This window comes from Nyctereutes procyonoides, unplaced genomic scaffold, assembly GCF_905146905.1.
Source record: "Nyctereutes procyonoides isolate TBG_1078 unplaced genomic scaffold, NYPRO_anot_genome, whole genome shotgun sequence".
Lineage (NCBI taxonomy): Eukaryota > Metazoa > Chordata > Mammalia > Carnivora > Canidae > Nyctereutes > Nyctereutes procyonoides.
Genome location: NW_026575049.1, coordinates 17001341 through 17016567, shown reverse-complemented (window position 1 = coordinate 17016567; position 15227 = coordinate 17001341).

Sequence of the window (15227 nt, the reverse complement as noted above, 5' to 3'; positions counted from 1 at the left end):
TTCATTCAGAGTATGAAAGGTATCTCTAACATTTAGCTCATCTTTTTATTTATGAATGTAGATCCATATTTCCCCCTGGAAGAACATGGTTTAGGTTAAACTTAAATTATCTGCCAATCATTTCATCAAAATCAAGAACTACTTCTAAGAACTCCTGAGACAGACCCTTTGAACTATTCAAAATGACAGCTAGCAATAATACTTCATATTTGTCAAATAAGATAGCCACAAAGTACCTTCAAGTTTTCCTTCTGAAATTATCCCATGTCATGCCCCTTTAAAATTGTTACCATCAGGTTAGTATTAACAACGACTGTTCAGATAAACTAGATACTGATGACTTCTTGATGCCCAAGATGAGAAAGGGACTCTGTATAAAAAGATACATTAAGTTTGAAGCACCAAAGAATGTTCTTTTAAGACACTGATCTGAGAACCTTAGACTGACTGCATTTATTTCTGGTGCATTTTGCTATTGTGGTTAATGTCTTGGGTGCTCTGGATGGACCTGTCTCTTAGTAGAGTCTAATTGTTTCAACTCTTTCTATGTTTACTAATTTCATTCTTCTTCATTTAAACCTCATTAAAGATCATTAAGGGAACTTTACACATCATATCTTCCAAGCAATGTCCTTTATTGATGACCTCACTGTTTCTACTTTATTTTATTATTATTTTTATTTATATTTTTATTGGTGTTCAATTTGCCAATAAATAGAATAACACCCAGTGCTCATCCCATCAAGTGCCCCCCTCAGTGCCCATCACCCAGTCACCTCCACCCCCCGCCCACCTCCCCTTCCACCACCCCTAGTTCGTTTCCCAGAGTTAAGGGTCTCTCATGTTCTGTCTCCCTTTCTGATATTTCCCACTCATTTTTACTTTAAATAGTTGTTCAGAGTTTAGGATAATACATTAGAGGGAAGGAAAGTTTTTTTTAATTCAGTATTGTGGGTAAAATCTTATTTGGCTTCATAATTACTCTAAATTTACTTGTAACTGCTCAATCTTTCTGAACTTTGGGCCATGACACAGGTTTTCTTTAGCAGCTTCTCTTTCCCTGGGTGAAGCAAAGTCTCCTCTAGAGAACCTACCAAGTGGCTGGAAGGATTGTATCTCTAGCAGTTTATGGCAATTATCAATTCCTACCCTCCAAGTTTCAGTTCTTTATTTAGTCATCTGTACTCAAGGAAAAAAGTGAAGCACATAACCTGAATATAAGTGATGCTATCAAAACAGTATCAGTTTCTTATTTATGACACTCTATGGTAGATTACTATCACAGAAAGTATATAGGCTCTGTGGTTAGAGAAATATGGGTTAAAAATACAAATGGGCCACTTAGTAGATTTGTGACTTTGAATGGTCCTTAATTTTCTTAAGCATCAGTCTTCTCTGTTTACCATGGATGTGAAATTCAAGGGCATTTTGGGAATTAATTGAAATGGTATAAATGAAAGTGCTATATAAACCATGTGGCACTTACTATGCTTTCCGAAGAGCTGTTTTTTTTTTACCTTATTTTCCTTTAGTGTGAACTGATTTCCAATTTGGGGCAGAATATTCATGGTTACTGTGATTAAGCAAAGGCATTATTTTTCCAATGACATACTAAAGATTTGTATATTCTATCTCATTCAGTCTTTATGACACAACTATGGAACTTTATCTTTATTCCCCAATGAAGCACTGGAGTCAGTTAGGTTTTGTACCTTAGATATATTCATATAAGTAATAAGTGTTCAATGTAGCCAAGAATTACCTACAATTAGTCTATCCTCTAAAAGAAAGTACTACCTAGCCTATATTCAGTTAGAAACACAGGCACAGAAATGGAAATTTCCTGCTTTTCACTTAACAGAGAATGAAAAAATGATGTAATAAAACAAAATATACTACTATGTATATTCAGTGGCAAAATAGAACTCCAATATACCCTATTTAATCTAATTAAAAATTGAGCTGATAAGCAATGAAACAATGATAAGGTTTGGGAGACTCCATTGCCTCCTATATTTCTGACTTACCTGTAATTTTCTTTTTTTAAGATTTTTTTAAATGTATTTATTCATAGAGATGGAGAGAGAGAGAGAGAGAGAGAGGCAGAGACACAGGCAGAGGGAGAAGCAGGCTCCATGCAGAGAGCCTGGCATGGGACTCGATCCAGGGTCTCCAGGATCACGCCCTGGGCTGCAGACAGGGCTAAACCGCTGCGCCACCGGGGCTGCCCTTACCTGTCATTTTCATACAGGATCACTAACAAATAGAATGGCTGGAATAGAAAACATAAGAGCAGTTGCTACTGTTGTAATGCAGGGAAACCAGCATTCTGGACATAATTCCTCTCGGTGAACCCCTTTTCTTTCTATGTTAAGGTTTTTTCCTTAAAATGTCCATTTTATCTAGAGGGAATATATTTCTTTGTGTACAGAGCATGAGAAAGGAGCAATTATATGAAGAAGAAAAATATCAGAAGGTGTTTTAAACAATGTGGTATGGTTTCTGCACAAATAAAATATAGCATGAGCCACATGTTTTATCTATTCTCTTTGCTGCTGGCTCGCAGGGAATAATTAAGTGAATCAAAATTGCCAGAACAGGACTACATACAAAACACCAAGGAATATAAACACATTCAAATTCATACACATTAGTAATGAATTTGTAAAGGAAGCTTAGGGGACAGTATCCAAAGAGACAGGAAAAAAAATCTAGCAAATAACCACACTAGGTAAAGTTTGTTTCCCTTGACATTATTTTTCAGAGATTAATAACTGAACATCTAGTTCCTAATGCACATTGCTACTGAGTGCATATTTAATCTATGCCATTTTTAAAAAGTTGAAAATTCTCTATATAGTTCTAAGTCCATTCCTTACTCCATATATTTAATCTTCCTTCCAATAAGAATTTTTGGTTCAATAGTACTGCTAATAATTTATACTATTTTGTCTTCTCACTCTTTGCTCACCAACAGTGACAGCTGAAGCGTTTCTTGCTTTGATTGATAAAATTTCCAATATATATGCCAAGTATAATATTAGTAATTAGTACCCTCCCTGACTATACTATAATAATATAACCATGCCCAAATTATATAATGTGAGTGTAAAACACCAATAAAATTGTGCATGTCCTAAGCAAAAGCTATAAATATTTGCCAGTTCTCACAGTTTTAAATATGCATGAAATAAAGGCAAGTTTTTGTCTCTTTGTTCTGGTTTTCAAATCAAGTTATCACATAGGTTGTTACACCTCAAGACCTCAGGCAAATTCCTTGATCTTTCAAAGTATCAATTGCACATTTGTAAGAAAGAGATAATTAGTCTAAGTTGCCATATAGCTGTGAATATTAAACATGATATTATTTAGAACATACCTGGTTGAGCATACAGAATAATTGCTCTCCATAGAAGATATATTTTTATTTATGAAATTCCAAATTTTCTTTTTTATAACACTGGAAAACATAACTTTATTTATTTCTTTAATTAATTAATTAATTAATTAATATATTTTTAGTGGTGTTCAATTTGACAACATATAGAATAACACCCAGTGCTCATCCCATCAAGTGCCCCCCTCAGTGCCTGGCACCCTGTCAGGCCTACCCCCCCTCCCTTTATACCACCCCTTGTTCATTTCCCAGAGTTACGAGTCTCTCATGTTGGGTCACCCCTCACTGATATTTTCAATCATTTCCTCTCCTTTCCCCTTTATTCCTTTCACTATTTTTTATATTCTGCAAATGAATGAGACCATAGAATGCTTGTTCTTCTCTGATTGAATTATTTCATCAGCATAATACCCTCCAGTTCCATCCACGTCGAAGCAAATGGTGGGTATTTGTCTTTCTAATGGCTGTGTAATAGTCCATTGTATACATAGACCACATCTTCTTCATCGATTCATCTTTTCGATGGACACCGAGGCTCCTTCCACAGTTTGGCTATTGTGGACATTGCTGCTAGAAACATCGGGGTGCAGGTATCCCAGGGTTTCACTGCTTTCGTATCTTTGGGGCAAATCCCCTGCAGGGCAATTGCTGGGTCATAGGGCAGATCTACTTTTAACACATTGAGGAACCTCCCCACACAGTTTTCCAGGGTGGCTGTACCAGTTACATTCCCACCACCAGGGCAAGAGGGTTCCCCTTTCTCCACATCCTCTCCAATATTCGTGGTTTCCTGCCTTGTGAATTTTCCCCATTCTCACTGGTGTGAGGTGGTATCAAATTGTGGTTTTGATTTGTATTTCCCTGATGGCAAGTGATGCAGAGCATTTCCTCATATGCTTGTTGGCCATGTCTATGTCTTCCTCTGGGAGATTTCTGTTCATGTCTTTTGCCCATTTGATGATTGGATTGTTTGTTTCTTTGCTGTTGAGTTTAATAAGTTCTTTATAGATCATGGATACTAGACCTTTATCTGAAACGTCATTTGCAAATATCGTCTCTCATTCTGTAGGATTTCTTTTAGTTTTGTTGATTGTTTCTTTTGCTATTCAGAAGCCTTTTATCTCAATGAAATCCCAATACATTTATGCTTTTGTTTCTCTTGTCTTCATGGATGTATCTTGCAAGAAGTTACCATGGCCAAGTTCAAAAAGGGTGTGGCCTGTGATCTCCTCTAGGATTTTGATGGAATCTTGTCTCACATTTATGTCTTTAATCCATTTTGAGTTTATCTTTATGTATGGTGCAAGAGAGTGGTCTAGTTTCATTCTTCTGCATGTGGCTGTCCAATTTTCCAACACCATTTATTGAGGAGACTGTCCTTTTCCCAGAGGAAAGTCTTTCCTCCTTTGTCAAATATTAGTTGACCATAAAGTTGAGGGTCCACTTCTGGATTCTCTATTCTGTTCCATTGGTCTATGTGTCTGTTTTTGTTTTACAAGTACCACACTGTCTTGATGACCACAGCTTTGTAGTACAACCTGAAATCTGGCATTGTGATGGCCACAGCTATGGTTTTCTTCTTTAAAATTCCCCTGGCTATTTGGGGTCTTCTCTGATTCCACACAAATCCTAAGGTGATTTGTTCCAACTATTTTGGTAGGGATGGCATTAAACGTGTAAATTGCCCTGGGTAACATTGACAATTTCACAATATTAATTCTTCCAATAGATGAGCATGGAATATTTTTCCATCTCTTTGTGTCTTCCTCAATTTCTTTCAGTACTGTTCTGTAGTTTTGAGGGTATGCATCCTTTACCTATTTGGTTATGTTTATTCCTAGGTATCTTACGCTTTCGGATCCAATTGTCAATGGAATTTACTCCTTAATTTCTCTTTCTTCGGTTTCATCATTAGTGTATAGAAATTCCACTGATTTCTGGGCATTGATTTTGTATCCCGCCACACTGCCAAGTTGCTGTATGAGTTTTAGCAATCTTGGGGTGTAGTCTTTTGGGTTTTCTATGTAGAGTATCATGTCATTGGCGAAGAGGGAGAGTTGACTTCCTCTTTGCCAATTTGAATGCCTTTTATTTCTTTTTGTTGCCTGAGTGCTGAGGCTAGGATTTCTAGGACTATGTTGAATAGCAGTGGTGAGCCCGGACATTCCTGTCTTGTTCCTGATTTTAGGGGAAAGGCTCCCAGTGCTTCCCCAGTGAGAATGATATTTGCTGTGGGCCATTCATAGATGGCTTTTAAGATGCTGAGGACTGTTCCCTCTATCCCTACACTCAGAAGAATTATGATCAGGAACGGATGCTGTATTTTGTCAAATGCTTTCTCTGCATCTATTGAGAGGAATCTATGGTTTTTGTTTTTTCTCATGCTGATATGATCAGTCACATTGATTGCTTTATGAGTTTTGAACCATCCTTGCATCCTGGGGATAATTCCCACTTGACCATGGTGAATAATCTTCGAAATGTATTGTTGGGTCCGATTGGCTGGAATGTTGTTGAGAATTTTTGCATCCATGTTCATCAGGGATATTGGTCTATAATTCTCCTTTTTGGTGGGGTCTTTGTCCGGTTTTGGAATTAAGGTGATGCTGGCCTCATAGAACGAGTTCAGAAGTGTTCCATCTCATTCTATCTTTCTGAACAGCTTTAGTAGAATAGGTATGGTTTCTTCTTTAAATGTTTGATATAATTCCCCAGGGAAGCCATCTGGCCCTGGACTTTTGTGTCTTGGGAGGTTTTGATGACTGCTTCAATTCCTGGTTATCATCCTGTTCAGGTTTTCTATTTCTTCCTGTTCCAGTTTTGGTAGTTTGTGGCTTTCCAGAAATGCGTCCATTTCTTCTAGATTGCCTAATCTATTGGCGTATAGCTACTCATAATCAGTTTTTAAGATTGTTTGTATTTCCTTGGTATTAGTGGTGATCTCTCCTTTCTCATTCATGATTTTATTAATTTGAGTCTTTTCTCTCTTCTTTTCATAAGGCTGGCTACTGGTTTATCTATCTTATTAATTCTTTCAAAGAACCAACTCCTGCTTTTGTTGATCTGTTCCACAGTTCTTCTGGTCTCTATTTCAATGAGTTCTGCTTGAATCTTTATTAACTCTCATCTTCTGCTCGGTGTAGGATCTATTTGCTGTTTTATCTCCAGCTCCTTGAGGTGCAGGGTTAGCTTTTGTATTTGAGTTCTTTCCAGTTTTTGGATGGATGCTTGTATTGCGATGTTTTCCCCCTCAGGACTACTTTTGCTGCATCCCAAAGATTTTGAATTGTTTTATCTTCATTCTCATTAATTTCCATGAATCTTTTTAATTCTTCCTTAATTTCCTGGTTGACCCTTTCATCTTTTAGCAGGATGTTCCTTAACCTCCACGTGTTTGAAATCTTTCCAAACTTCTTCTTGTGATTTAGTTCTAATTTGAAAATATTATGGTCTGAATATATGGAGGGGATGATCCCAATCTTTTGGTATCAGTTAAGACCCGATTTGTGTCCCAGTATATGGTCTATTCTGGAGAAAGTTCCATGTGTACTTGAGAAGAATGTGTATTCCATATCGTTTTGATGTAAAGTTCTGTAAATATCGGTGAAATCCATCTGGTCCAGTGTATCATTTAAAGCTCTTGTTTCTTTGTAGATGTTGTGCTTACAAGACCTGTTGATTGTGGAAAGCACTACATTGAAGTCTCCAAGTATAAGTGTATTATTATCTAAGTATGTCTTAACTTTGGTTATTAATTGATTGATATACTTGGAAGCTCCCACATTCGGGGCGTAAATATTGATGATTCTTAGGTCCTCTTGTTGGATCAATCCTTTAAGTATGATATAGTGTCCCTCTTCATCTCTTACTACAGTCTTCAGGATAAACTTTAGTTTATCTGATATAAAGATGGCTACCCCTGTTTTCTTTTGAGGACCATTTGAATGGTAAATTGTTCTCCAACCTTTTATTTTCAGGCTGTAGGTGTCCTTGGGTCTAAAATGAGTCTCTTGTAAACTGCAAATAGATGGGTCTTGCTTTTTTATCCAGTCTGAAACCCTGCGCCTTTTCATGGGGTCATTAAGCCCATTCACATTCAGACTTACTCTTGAAAGGTATGAATTTAGTGTCATCATGATACCTATTCAGTCCCTGTTTTTGTGGATTGTTTCCTCAGACTTCCTCTTTCTTTTCCAGAGTTCCCCTAATATTTCTTGGAGAGCTGGTTTGGTGGTCACATATTCTTATAGTTTCTGCGGATCTTGGAAGCTCTTTATCTCTCTTTCTATTCTGAAGAAGAGCTTTGGTGGATAAAGTATTTTTGGCTGCATGTTCTTCTCATTTAGGACCCTGAATATATCCTACTCGCCCTTTCTGGCCTGCCAGGTCTTATGGAGAGGTCTGCTGTTAACCTCCCCACAAAGGTTATGGATTTCTTGTCTCTTGCTGCTTTAAGGATCTACTCTTTACCTTTGGAATTTGCAAGTTTCACTATTAAATGTGGAGGTGTTGAGTATTTTTTTATTGATTTTAGGGGGGATCTCTCTATCTCCTTGATCTGAATGCTTGTTTCCCTTCCCAAGTTAGGGAAGTTCTCAGCTATGATTCGTTGAAATACACCTTCTGGTCCTCTATTCTATTTGGCGCCCTCTGGAACCCCAATTAAACAAAGATTTTTCCTTCGGAGGCTGTCATTTATTTCCCTTAACCTACCCTCATGATCTTTAATTGTTTGTATCTTTTTTCCTCAGCTTCCTTCCTTGCCATCAACCTGTCTTCTGTGTCACTCACTCATTCTTGTGCCTCATTAACCCTTGTCGTTAGTACCTCCAGGTTGGATTGCATCTCATTTAATTCATTTTTACTTTCGGCCTGATTAGTTCTGAATTTTGCAGTCATGAAGCATCTTGAGTCCTTTTTGCTTTTCTCTAGAGCCACCAGTAGCTTTAGAATCATGCTTCTGAATTGGCTTTCTGACATTGAATTGTAATCCAATTTTTTTATCTCTGTTGGAGAGAGGACTGTTTCTGGTTGTTTCTTTTGTGGTGAGTTTTTCCTTCTAGTCATTTTGCTCAGTGCAGAGTGGCCAAAAACAAGTTGTACTGGAAAAAGGAGAAAGATAAATAAAGGGGGGGAACAAACAGAAAATAAAAAACAAGGGGGAGTATCCTCTGAACTATATACTGTAAATGCCTCGACTTCCCCTGGAACTTTCCAGCACTGCTTGTTGAATAAGTTGCTTTTCCCCTGTCCTTCCAGCTGGTCTGGGGAAGTGGCCTGCTGTGCTGATTCGCAGGTTTGTGCACCTGGGGGAGCGGCCCAGGCCCCTACCAGGTGCACGGCTCAGGGGGAGCTGTTTATCCTGTGAAGCCCCTGCTCCCTGGGGGCCCCACTCAGTCTCACGCATGAGGTGACAGCAGGGAAAACAACAACAGTGGCGGCGGCCAGGTCTCCAGCCCTGGAGTCAGCTCCTGCAGTAACTACTGCAGCTCCCAGTTTGCAGGGGCCTGGATGCTCCAGGGGCGGGCCGCCCGGCGGCAGGAGCATCCTTGCTCTCCTGTGCCTTCCTGGCCTCTGCCTGTCCCTGGGGGAGCACCGGATCCTGGGCTGTGTCCCCTGGAGCCCTGGGCTCCTGGGCCGCGCACACCCCACATGCAGAGCCGCCACCGGAGCCGCCACCCAAGCTGCTTCTTCATTCATTTTGTATATATTTTTGTGTATGGCATAAGAAAGTGGTCTAGTTTACTTCTTCTGCTGTTGCTGTCCAGTTTTCCCAACACCATTTGGTTTTTTGTTTTGTTTTGTTTTTAAATATTTTATTTATGTATTAATGAGAGACACAGAGAGGGAGGGAGAGACACAGGCAGAGGGAGAAGCAAGCTCTCTGCAGGTAGCCTGATGCCGGACCTGATCCCAGGACCCAGGTTCAGGCCCAGAGCCAAAGGCAGATGCTCACCCACTGAGCCACCCAGTCATCCCTCCAGCACCATTTGTTGAAGAGACTGTTTGTTTTTTCCTTTTTAAAATATTTTATTTATTTATTCATGAAAGACAAAGGGAGAGGCAGAAACATAGACAAAAGGAGAAGCAGGCTCCTCCTGGGGAGCCTGATGTGAGACTCCATCCCAGGACCCCAGTATCATGAGCTGAGCCAAAGGCAGATGCCCAACCACTGAGCCGCCCAGACACCCCTGGGTTTTTTTTTCCCATTGTATATTATTTTGACTTTAGTTGACAATATAGTTTTGGGCCCATTTCTGTTTTCTATTTTGTTCCCATGATCTATGCATCTGTTTTTATGTCAGTACCATACTATCTTGATCACTACAACTTTGTAGTATAGCTTGAAGTCCAGAAAGATGATACCTCCAGCTTTGCTTTGCTTTTTCAGGATTGCTTTGGCTACCCATGGTCTACTGTGGTTCCTGATAAATTTTAGGATTGTTTGTTCTAGCTCTGTGAAAAATCTTGGTGGTATTTTGATAGGGATTACATTAAATGTGTACATTGCTTTGGGTAGTATAGCAATATTTTAACAATGTTTGGTCTTCTAATCCATGAGCATGGAATTTTTTCCATTTCTTTGTGTCCTAGTCAATTTCCTTCATAAATATTCCATAGTTTTCAGACAATAGATCTTTTGCCTCTTTGGTTAGGTTCATTCCTAGGTATCTTATGGTTTGGGGGTTAATAATTTATTTTAACATAAATATGGGGACTTAAGTCTAAATGGATTGTCATGGCAAATGTCCAGGAAAAAGAAATATAATTTTACATTATGCTGAATTTTTTGAAATGAGTACCAGTTTTATTTCTCAATTTTGTAAAATGAAGGCAAATGCTAAATATTCATATATATCTTTTTTCAATGTACATACTGAATAATCAACTGATGAATAGTACTCTTCAATCACTAGGGAAAAATATGGTCTCCAGTGTGAATTTCAAGGTAAACTAAAGCTAAAATACAAACATATGGGTCCTATCATGAATGAAGTGATATGACATACCATAGGTTTAAGACAATCTTCAGTCATAGATGGATTTAATTTTAAAGGATAAAAGATTAGGTTACTTCTTTATTTATTTGGTGATTCTTAATCAACAGACTTATTACCTACATTCCATCAATCTTTATGCATGTTTTTATGTGCTATTGTTGAACAAATTTATTTTAGAGCACAAATGGAATCACTCATATCAAACAAGTGGCTCATGTCAAGCAATGATAAAGCAGCCAAATGCATCATAGCTAAGACAAGACATCACTGAAACCAACACAGCCTGACAACACTCAGAAATGAAAACCCACAGAACGAGAAGAGGCTTGCAAAGCCCTGAGACTGATAAAACTCCTTTAAAATGGCAAGACTTTTGCAGCAAACTGTCAGATTCTCCAGATGCTGACCCTTTTTTGTCTTAGCATAAGAGGCAGTAAGTGCCTAGAGCTGATCCAGATCAGACCAACTCTTTATTTCAACTTGGCATTTGGTTACTTAACTTCCTACCACTAGTTGTATCTTGTTTGCTGTATAATTTTGTACTGTGCTTTGCTTTGTGTGACTTGTATGAAGCCAAGTTAAATGTGTACTGAAATGTCACTGAGGTTGCAATCATAAGCCTGCTATAACCTTGCTTTATGATTGAATAAAGCTGGAATTATGGAATGCAACTCATGTACACTCCCTTATAGTGTGCTGGCAACATAGATATAAAAGCAGATTCTGCTAAAAATTCTGAAAGCACATAAACTGCTATGCTCACTGGAGATATGTTGTTATTTAAAATTATTATTAGTATTTCATTTGGGCACTGTACTGCCTAGCATAGTGTCCTTCAAAAATGCATGCACACCTGGAACCTATAGATATATGACCTTATTTGGAAACAGCGTCTTTGGAGAGATAATTGAAAGACAGCTGAGTATACCACCCCAAAATATGCCTCTTTTAGCATGGGATTATTTCTACCTCTTTTTTTTGAGAATTTGCAAAGGTAGATTTCTGAAAACTGAAACATTACTTTTTTCTAAGACATTTGCATTTACAAGAGACATCTCCATTTTAAAGATGCCTCTGTAGCTCTCTGTGCCACAAAGTAGAGGATAATCATATCTCTAGAAATCCTTATCAAAAGAGAAGGCTTAAATCTTTAATAACAAGACCCCCATTCACTGTGCTTTGGCTGATAACTTCCCACAACTGGCTTCCTCCCCACTTGACATCTTCTTTTGTCTTTAGCTGAAGATGTTAGTTAAAGTAGTGGCCCTGGGCCACCTCAGAGTTATTCAGTCTTCCTGAATCTCACTTATGCAAACAGGAGGCATACGTGTTATTAAATCTCTGTTTTTCTCCTATTAATCTTTCTTTCATTACAGCGTGGTCTCAGCCAAGAATCTAGAAGAGTAGGGGGGAAATTATCCTTCCACCACTATATAATCAAGTAAAGATGAGGTCATATCCATTAAAGCAATTTTCCAGGTCTCTGGATGTAAAAACAGTTTCCCCATAATGTATAATTTTAAATAATATTGTGACCCACACATAAACATCATATAAGTATTATTGGGACTGTTTGAAATGAAAAAGGAGCATATTTATGACACATTACTCAAGTCCTTCACTTTTATCATGAATAGATTAATATACTTTGATTTTAAATAGCTGCTCTGTTTTCACAGTCTCCTTCTTCAGTGTGCACTCTCTATTCCTTAGTCCTATACCTTGAATAATTTCACATCTCTCAAAGAAATAGTAAAAATATTTTAAATTTTTCTCCCAAGTCTCTAGCAGTGTAAGATCATTAAAAATCCAAATTTCCATTTAATTTGAATTATTTATATGATTTATGGAACTCCAGGATTAAGTAGTGAAAGAGGACTTCAACTACCTCCATTGTGACCTCAAACTTTCTAATTGATTAAATTCCTCTTTCCAGCTCATCGCCTGACTCAGGCAAAGACCCTGAAGGCAAAGCATCCCCTGATGGGAACTGTTACTAACCTCTCAAACAATAAGAAGTGTCCAGCCATCAAGGCTCCCCATGAGTGACCCCAAGACAATGATCAATTCCAATTTACTGCCTACTTGCACTTACCCACACACATTTCCCTTTTATAAACTGGGAAGTATTTTTGGCACTTAGGACACAGTCATCAAGACACTAGTCCACTGTCTTCCTGGTGTTAGCTTCACTGAAATAAATTCCTTTTTTATTTCACCACCATTCATTTCTCCACCTTTGCATTTTGTCAGCAGTGATTGGCCAAACCCCGTCTCTTTGAGACCCCCAGAGTCAGGGGTACTTACCCCCTGCAACCTAGCTATAGTAGAAAGTAAATATGTCTTAAGTAATAAATATAAATTGAGTATTATAGATGTCTTTTTGGATCATTGCAGTGAACCATAAGATAATGTGGGGGTGGGGGTATGTTACTTGTAGTTGACATGAAAAAATGGAATCTGAGATTTCCAAGACCGTGTACAATTGTCACCCTTTGCTGTAAGAAAAGAAAATTATGCAAACAACTGTCTCTAGCATCTCTGTACTCTCAGAACTTAAGCTTGAGTCCAACACATAATAAACATGTAAAAAGTAATTATTGAATGAATAAATGGTAATGATTCTAATCATGGTCAGATGTTCTATGCCACCACTTAGTGGGAAGATATAAAACCTTAAAGGCAAGCCTGACATCTCCTATGGTGCAGAATAATAAAGACTTCAGTCCTAGTCTAAATCATTACAATGAATTCTTAATATTTTCCCTTAGAGAAAAAAATCACTTTTTCATAACATAATCAGTTGCTATTGAGAAATTGCTACTCTGTATTACTCAATTATTAAGTTTCTTCTTTTTGTATGCTTATGGGCTATTATAAAAATTTAAATCCTATATATTCTTCTGCTTTTGATTTCAGGCTATTATCACTGAAATATTCTATTTTATATTGTGTACTAATTTGGACTATTGTTTAATGCTGGTGTTTGAGAACACCAAATTCCACAATAACTTGTTTATTCATTCAACTAATCCCCCTAAGTCCATTGTGAAGATAGCAGATAAAATAATGGCCAGTCTGAATAATTCACATTTCAAAGATCATGCCATCTTTCCCTCAAGCTTGAAAAGACATTGCATCAGTCTTCACTTTAACTATAACTTATTCCATTGCAAGTGTTAAGATAATACTTCTTTAAGTGACAATGTGTAAGTTATCCTGGGACCTCATCCTTGGAGAAAATTGGGTTGAGGTATAGAAATGAGCTGATGTAAACCCTTTGTGTAAAATTGTGGAGAAACTCCTGGAATCATTCTTTGTTATAGATATTTTGAGAATTTGGTTATAAATATAAGATGGCAGAGAAGAAACAGAAGCACTTATGTTTAAACAAATTTAAGAAGCCATTCGACATGGATGGAACTGGAGGATATTATGCTGAGTGAAATAAGTCAATCGGAGAAGGACAAACATTATATGGTCTCATTCATTTGGGGAATATAAAAAATAGTGAAAGGGAATAAAGGGGAAAGGAGAAAAAATGAGTGGGAAATATCAGAAAGGGAGACAGAACATGAGAGACTCCTACCTCTGGGTGGTGGAAGGGGAGGTGGGCGTGGGGTAGGGGTGACTGGGTGACAGGCACTGAGGTGGGCACTTGACGGGATGAGCACTGGGTGTTATTTTATATGTCAGCAAATTGAACACCAATAAAAATAAATTTATAAAACTAAAAAAAAATTTAAGGGGCCATTAGAAATGACATTGTCTAAGCCAGTCATATTTACCATAAAATAAGTATGTCTTTAATAATTACTTTTGGGAATATATTTTTTGCTTTAATAGGGTAAATTTATGCTTTATACAAGTAATCTCAATTATACACAATGCTATATATAAATAAAATTAAACCACATAATTTAAATGAAATATATAAATGTTATGAAACATTTTTGTTCATTATAACAAATAGTTGGTGATTGATAGGACTATATGATGTTTTTGTGCTCTTATATAAATATATTTTAATAATTATTTTAATATAGTCAATATCAGGACACCATGTAATCACTTTTGTACAAGAATCAAAACAATTTCTTTCATTCGTCTTAACACTGAGCATATGTACTTTATGTTTTACTTTTGCACAATGTGAATTTTATAGAGTGAAGGTTAGTATCCATCATATAAAAGCAGAAGTCAAAAAAATGCATATCTCATGACTATGAAGAGGGCAGATGATGGAAAGTCCTAGCAATTTTGTAGGTAAAGAATTTTAGTCAGGTCATTGACATATTAAATTAATTGTCTAATTATGAGTAAATAGTAGTCCTTTTTAAAGCTCTGAAACCTCTGAAGGGATATATAAAACAAATGAGACATTACAGACTTGGATAGGTTTCTGGACAATTTTGCATTTCTTAAAATGATCAGGGATGACAACATCAGTCCCAGAGGGGAAAGGCCCTATCCCAAAACACCAGTGCAGGACCCACCACACTAGGTCGCTGAAATTTGGAATTTTAAAATGCAGCCATCCTGGCTAGTGTACAGGCCAAGGTACACTGTTCTGCTCTGGGCAGGCAAGCAACCCAGAGACAGTTTGAATTCAGTGAACTGAAAAATGCTTATGATGCAATAATAAGAAGAATTATTCTCCTTTGAAAGTGCCTCCCTGAGAGCAGTAAGCATGGACTCCCTTCTCCAGGAACAAACGACTGGGCTGGTGCCATTTCCCTCCCACGACTCTCAGCATAAACCAACTGCAGTAAAATAGCACAGTACCAACATTGGCGGGCTAACCTGCTTGAACCAGGTTCTGCCCCACT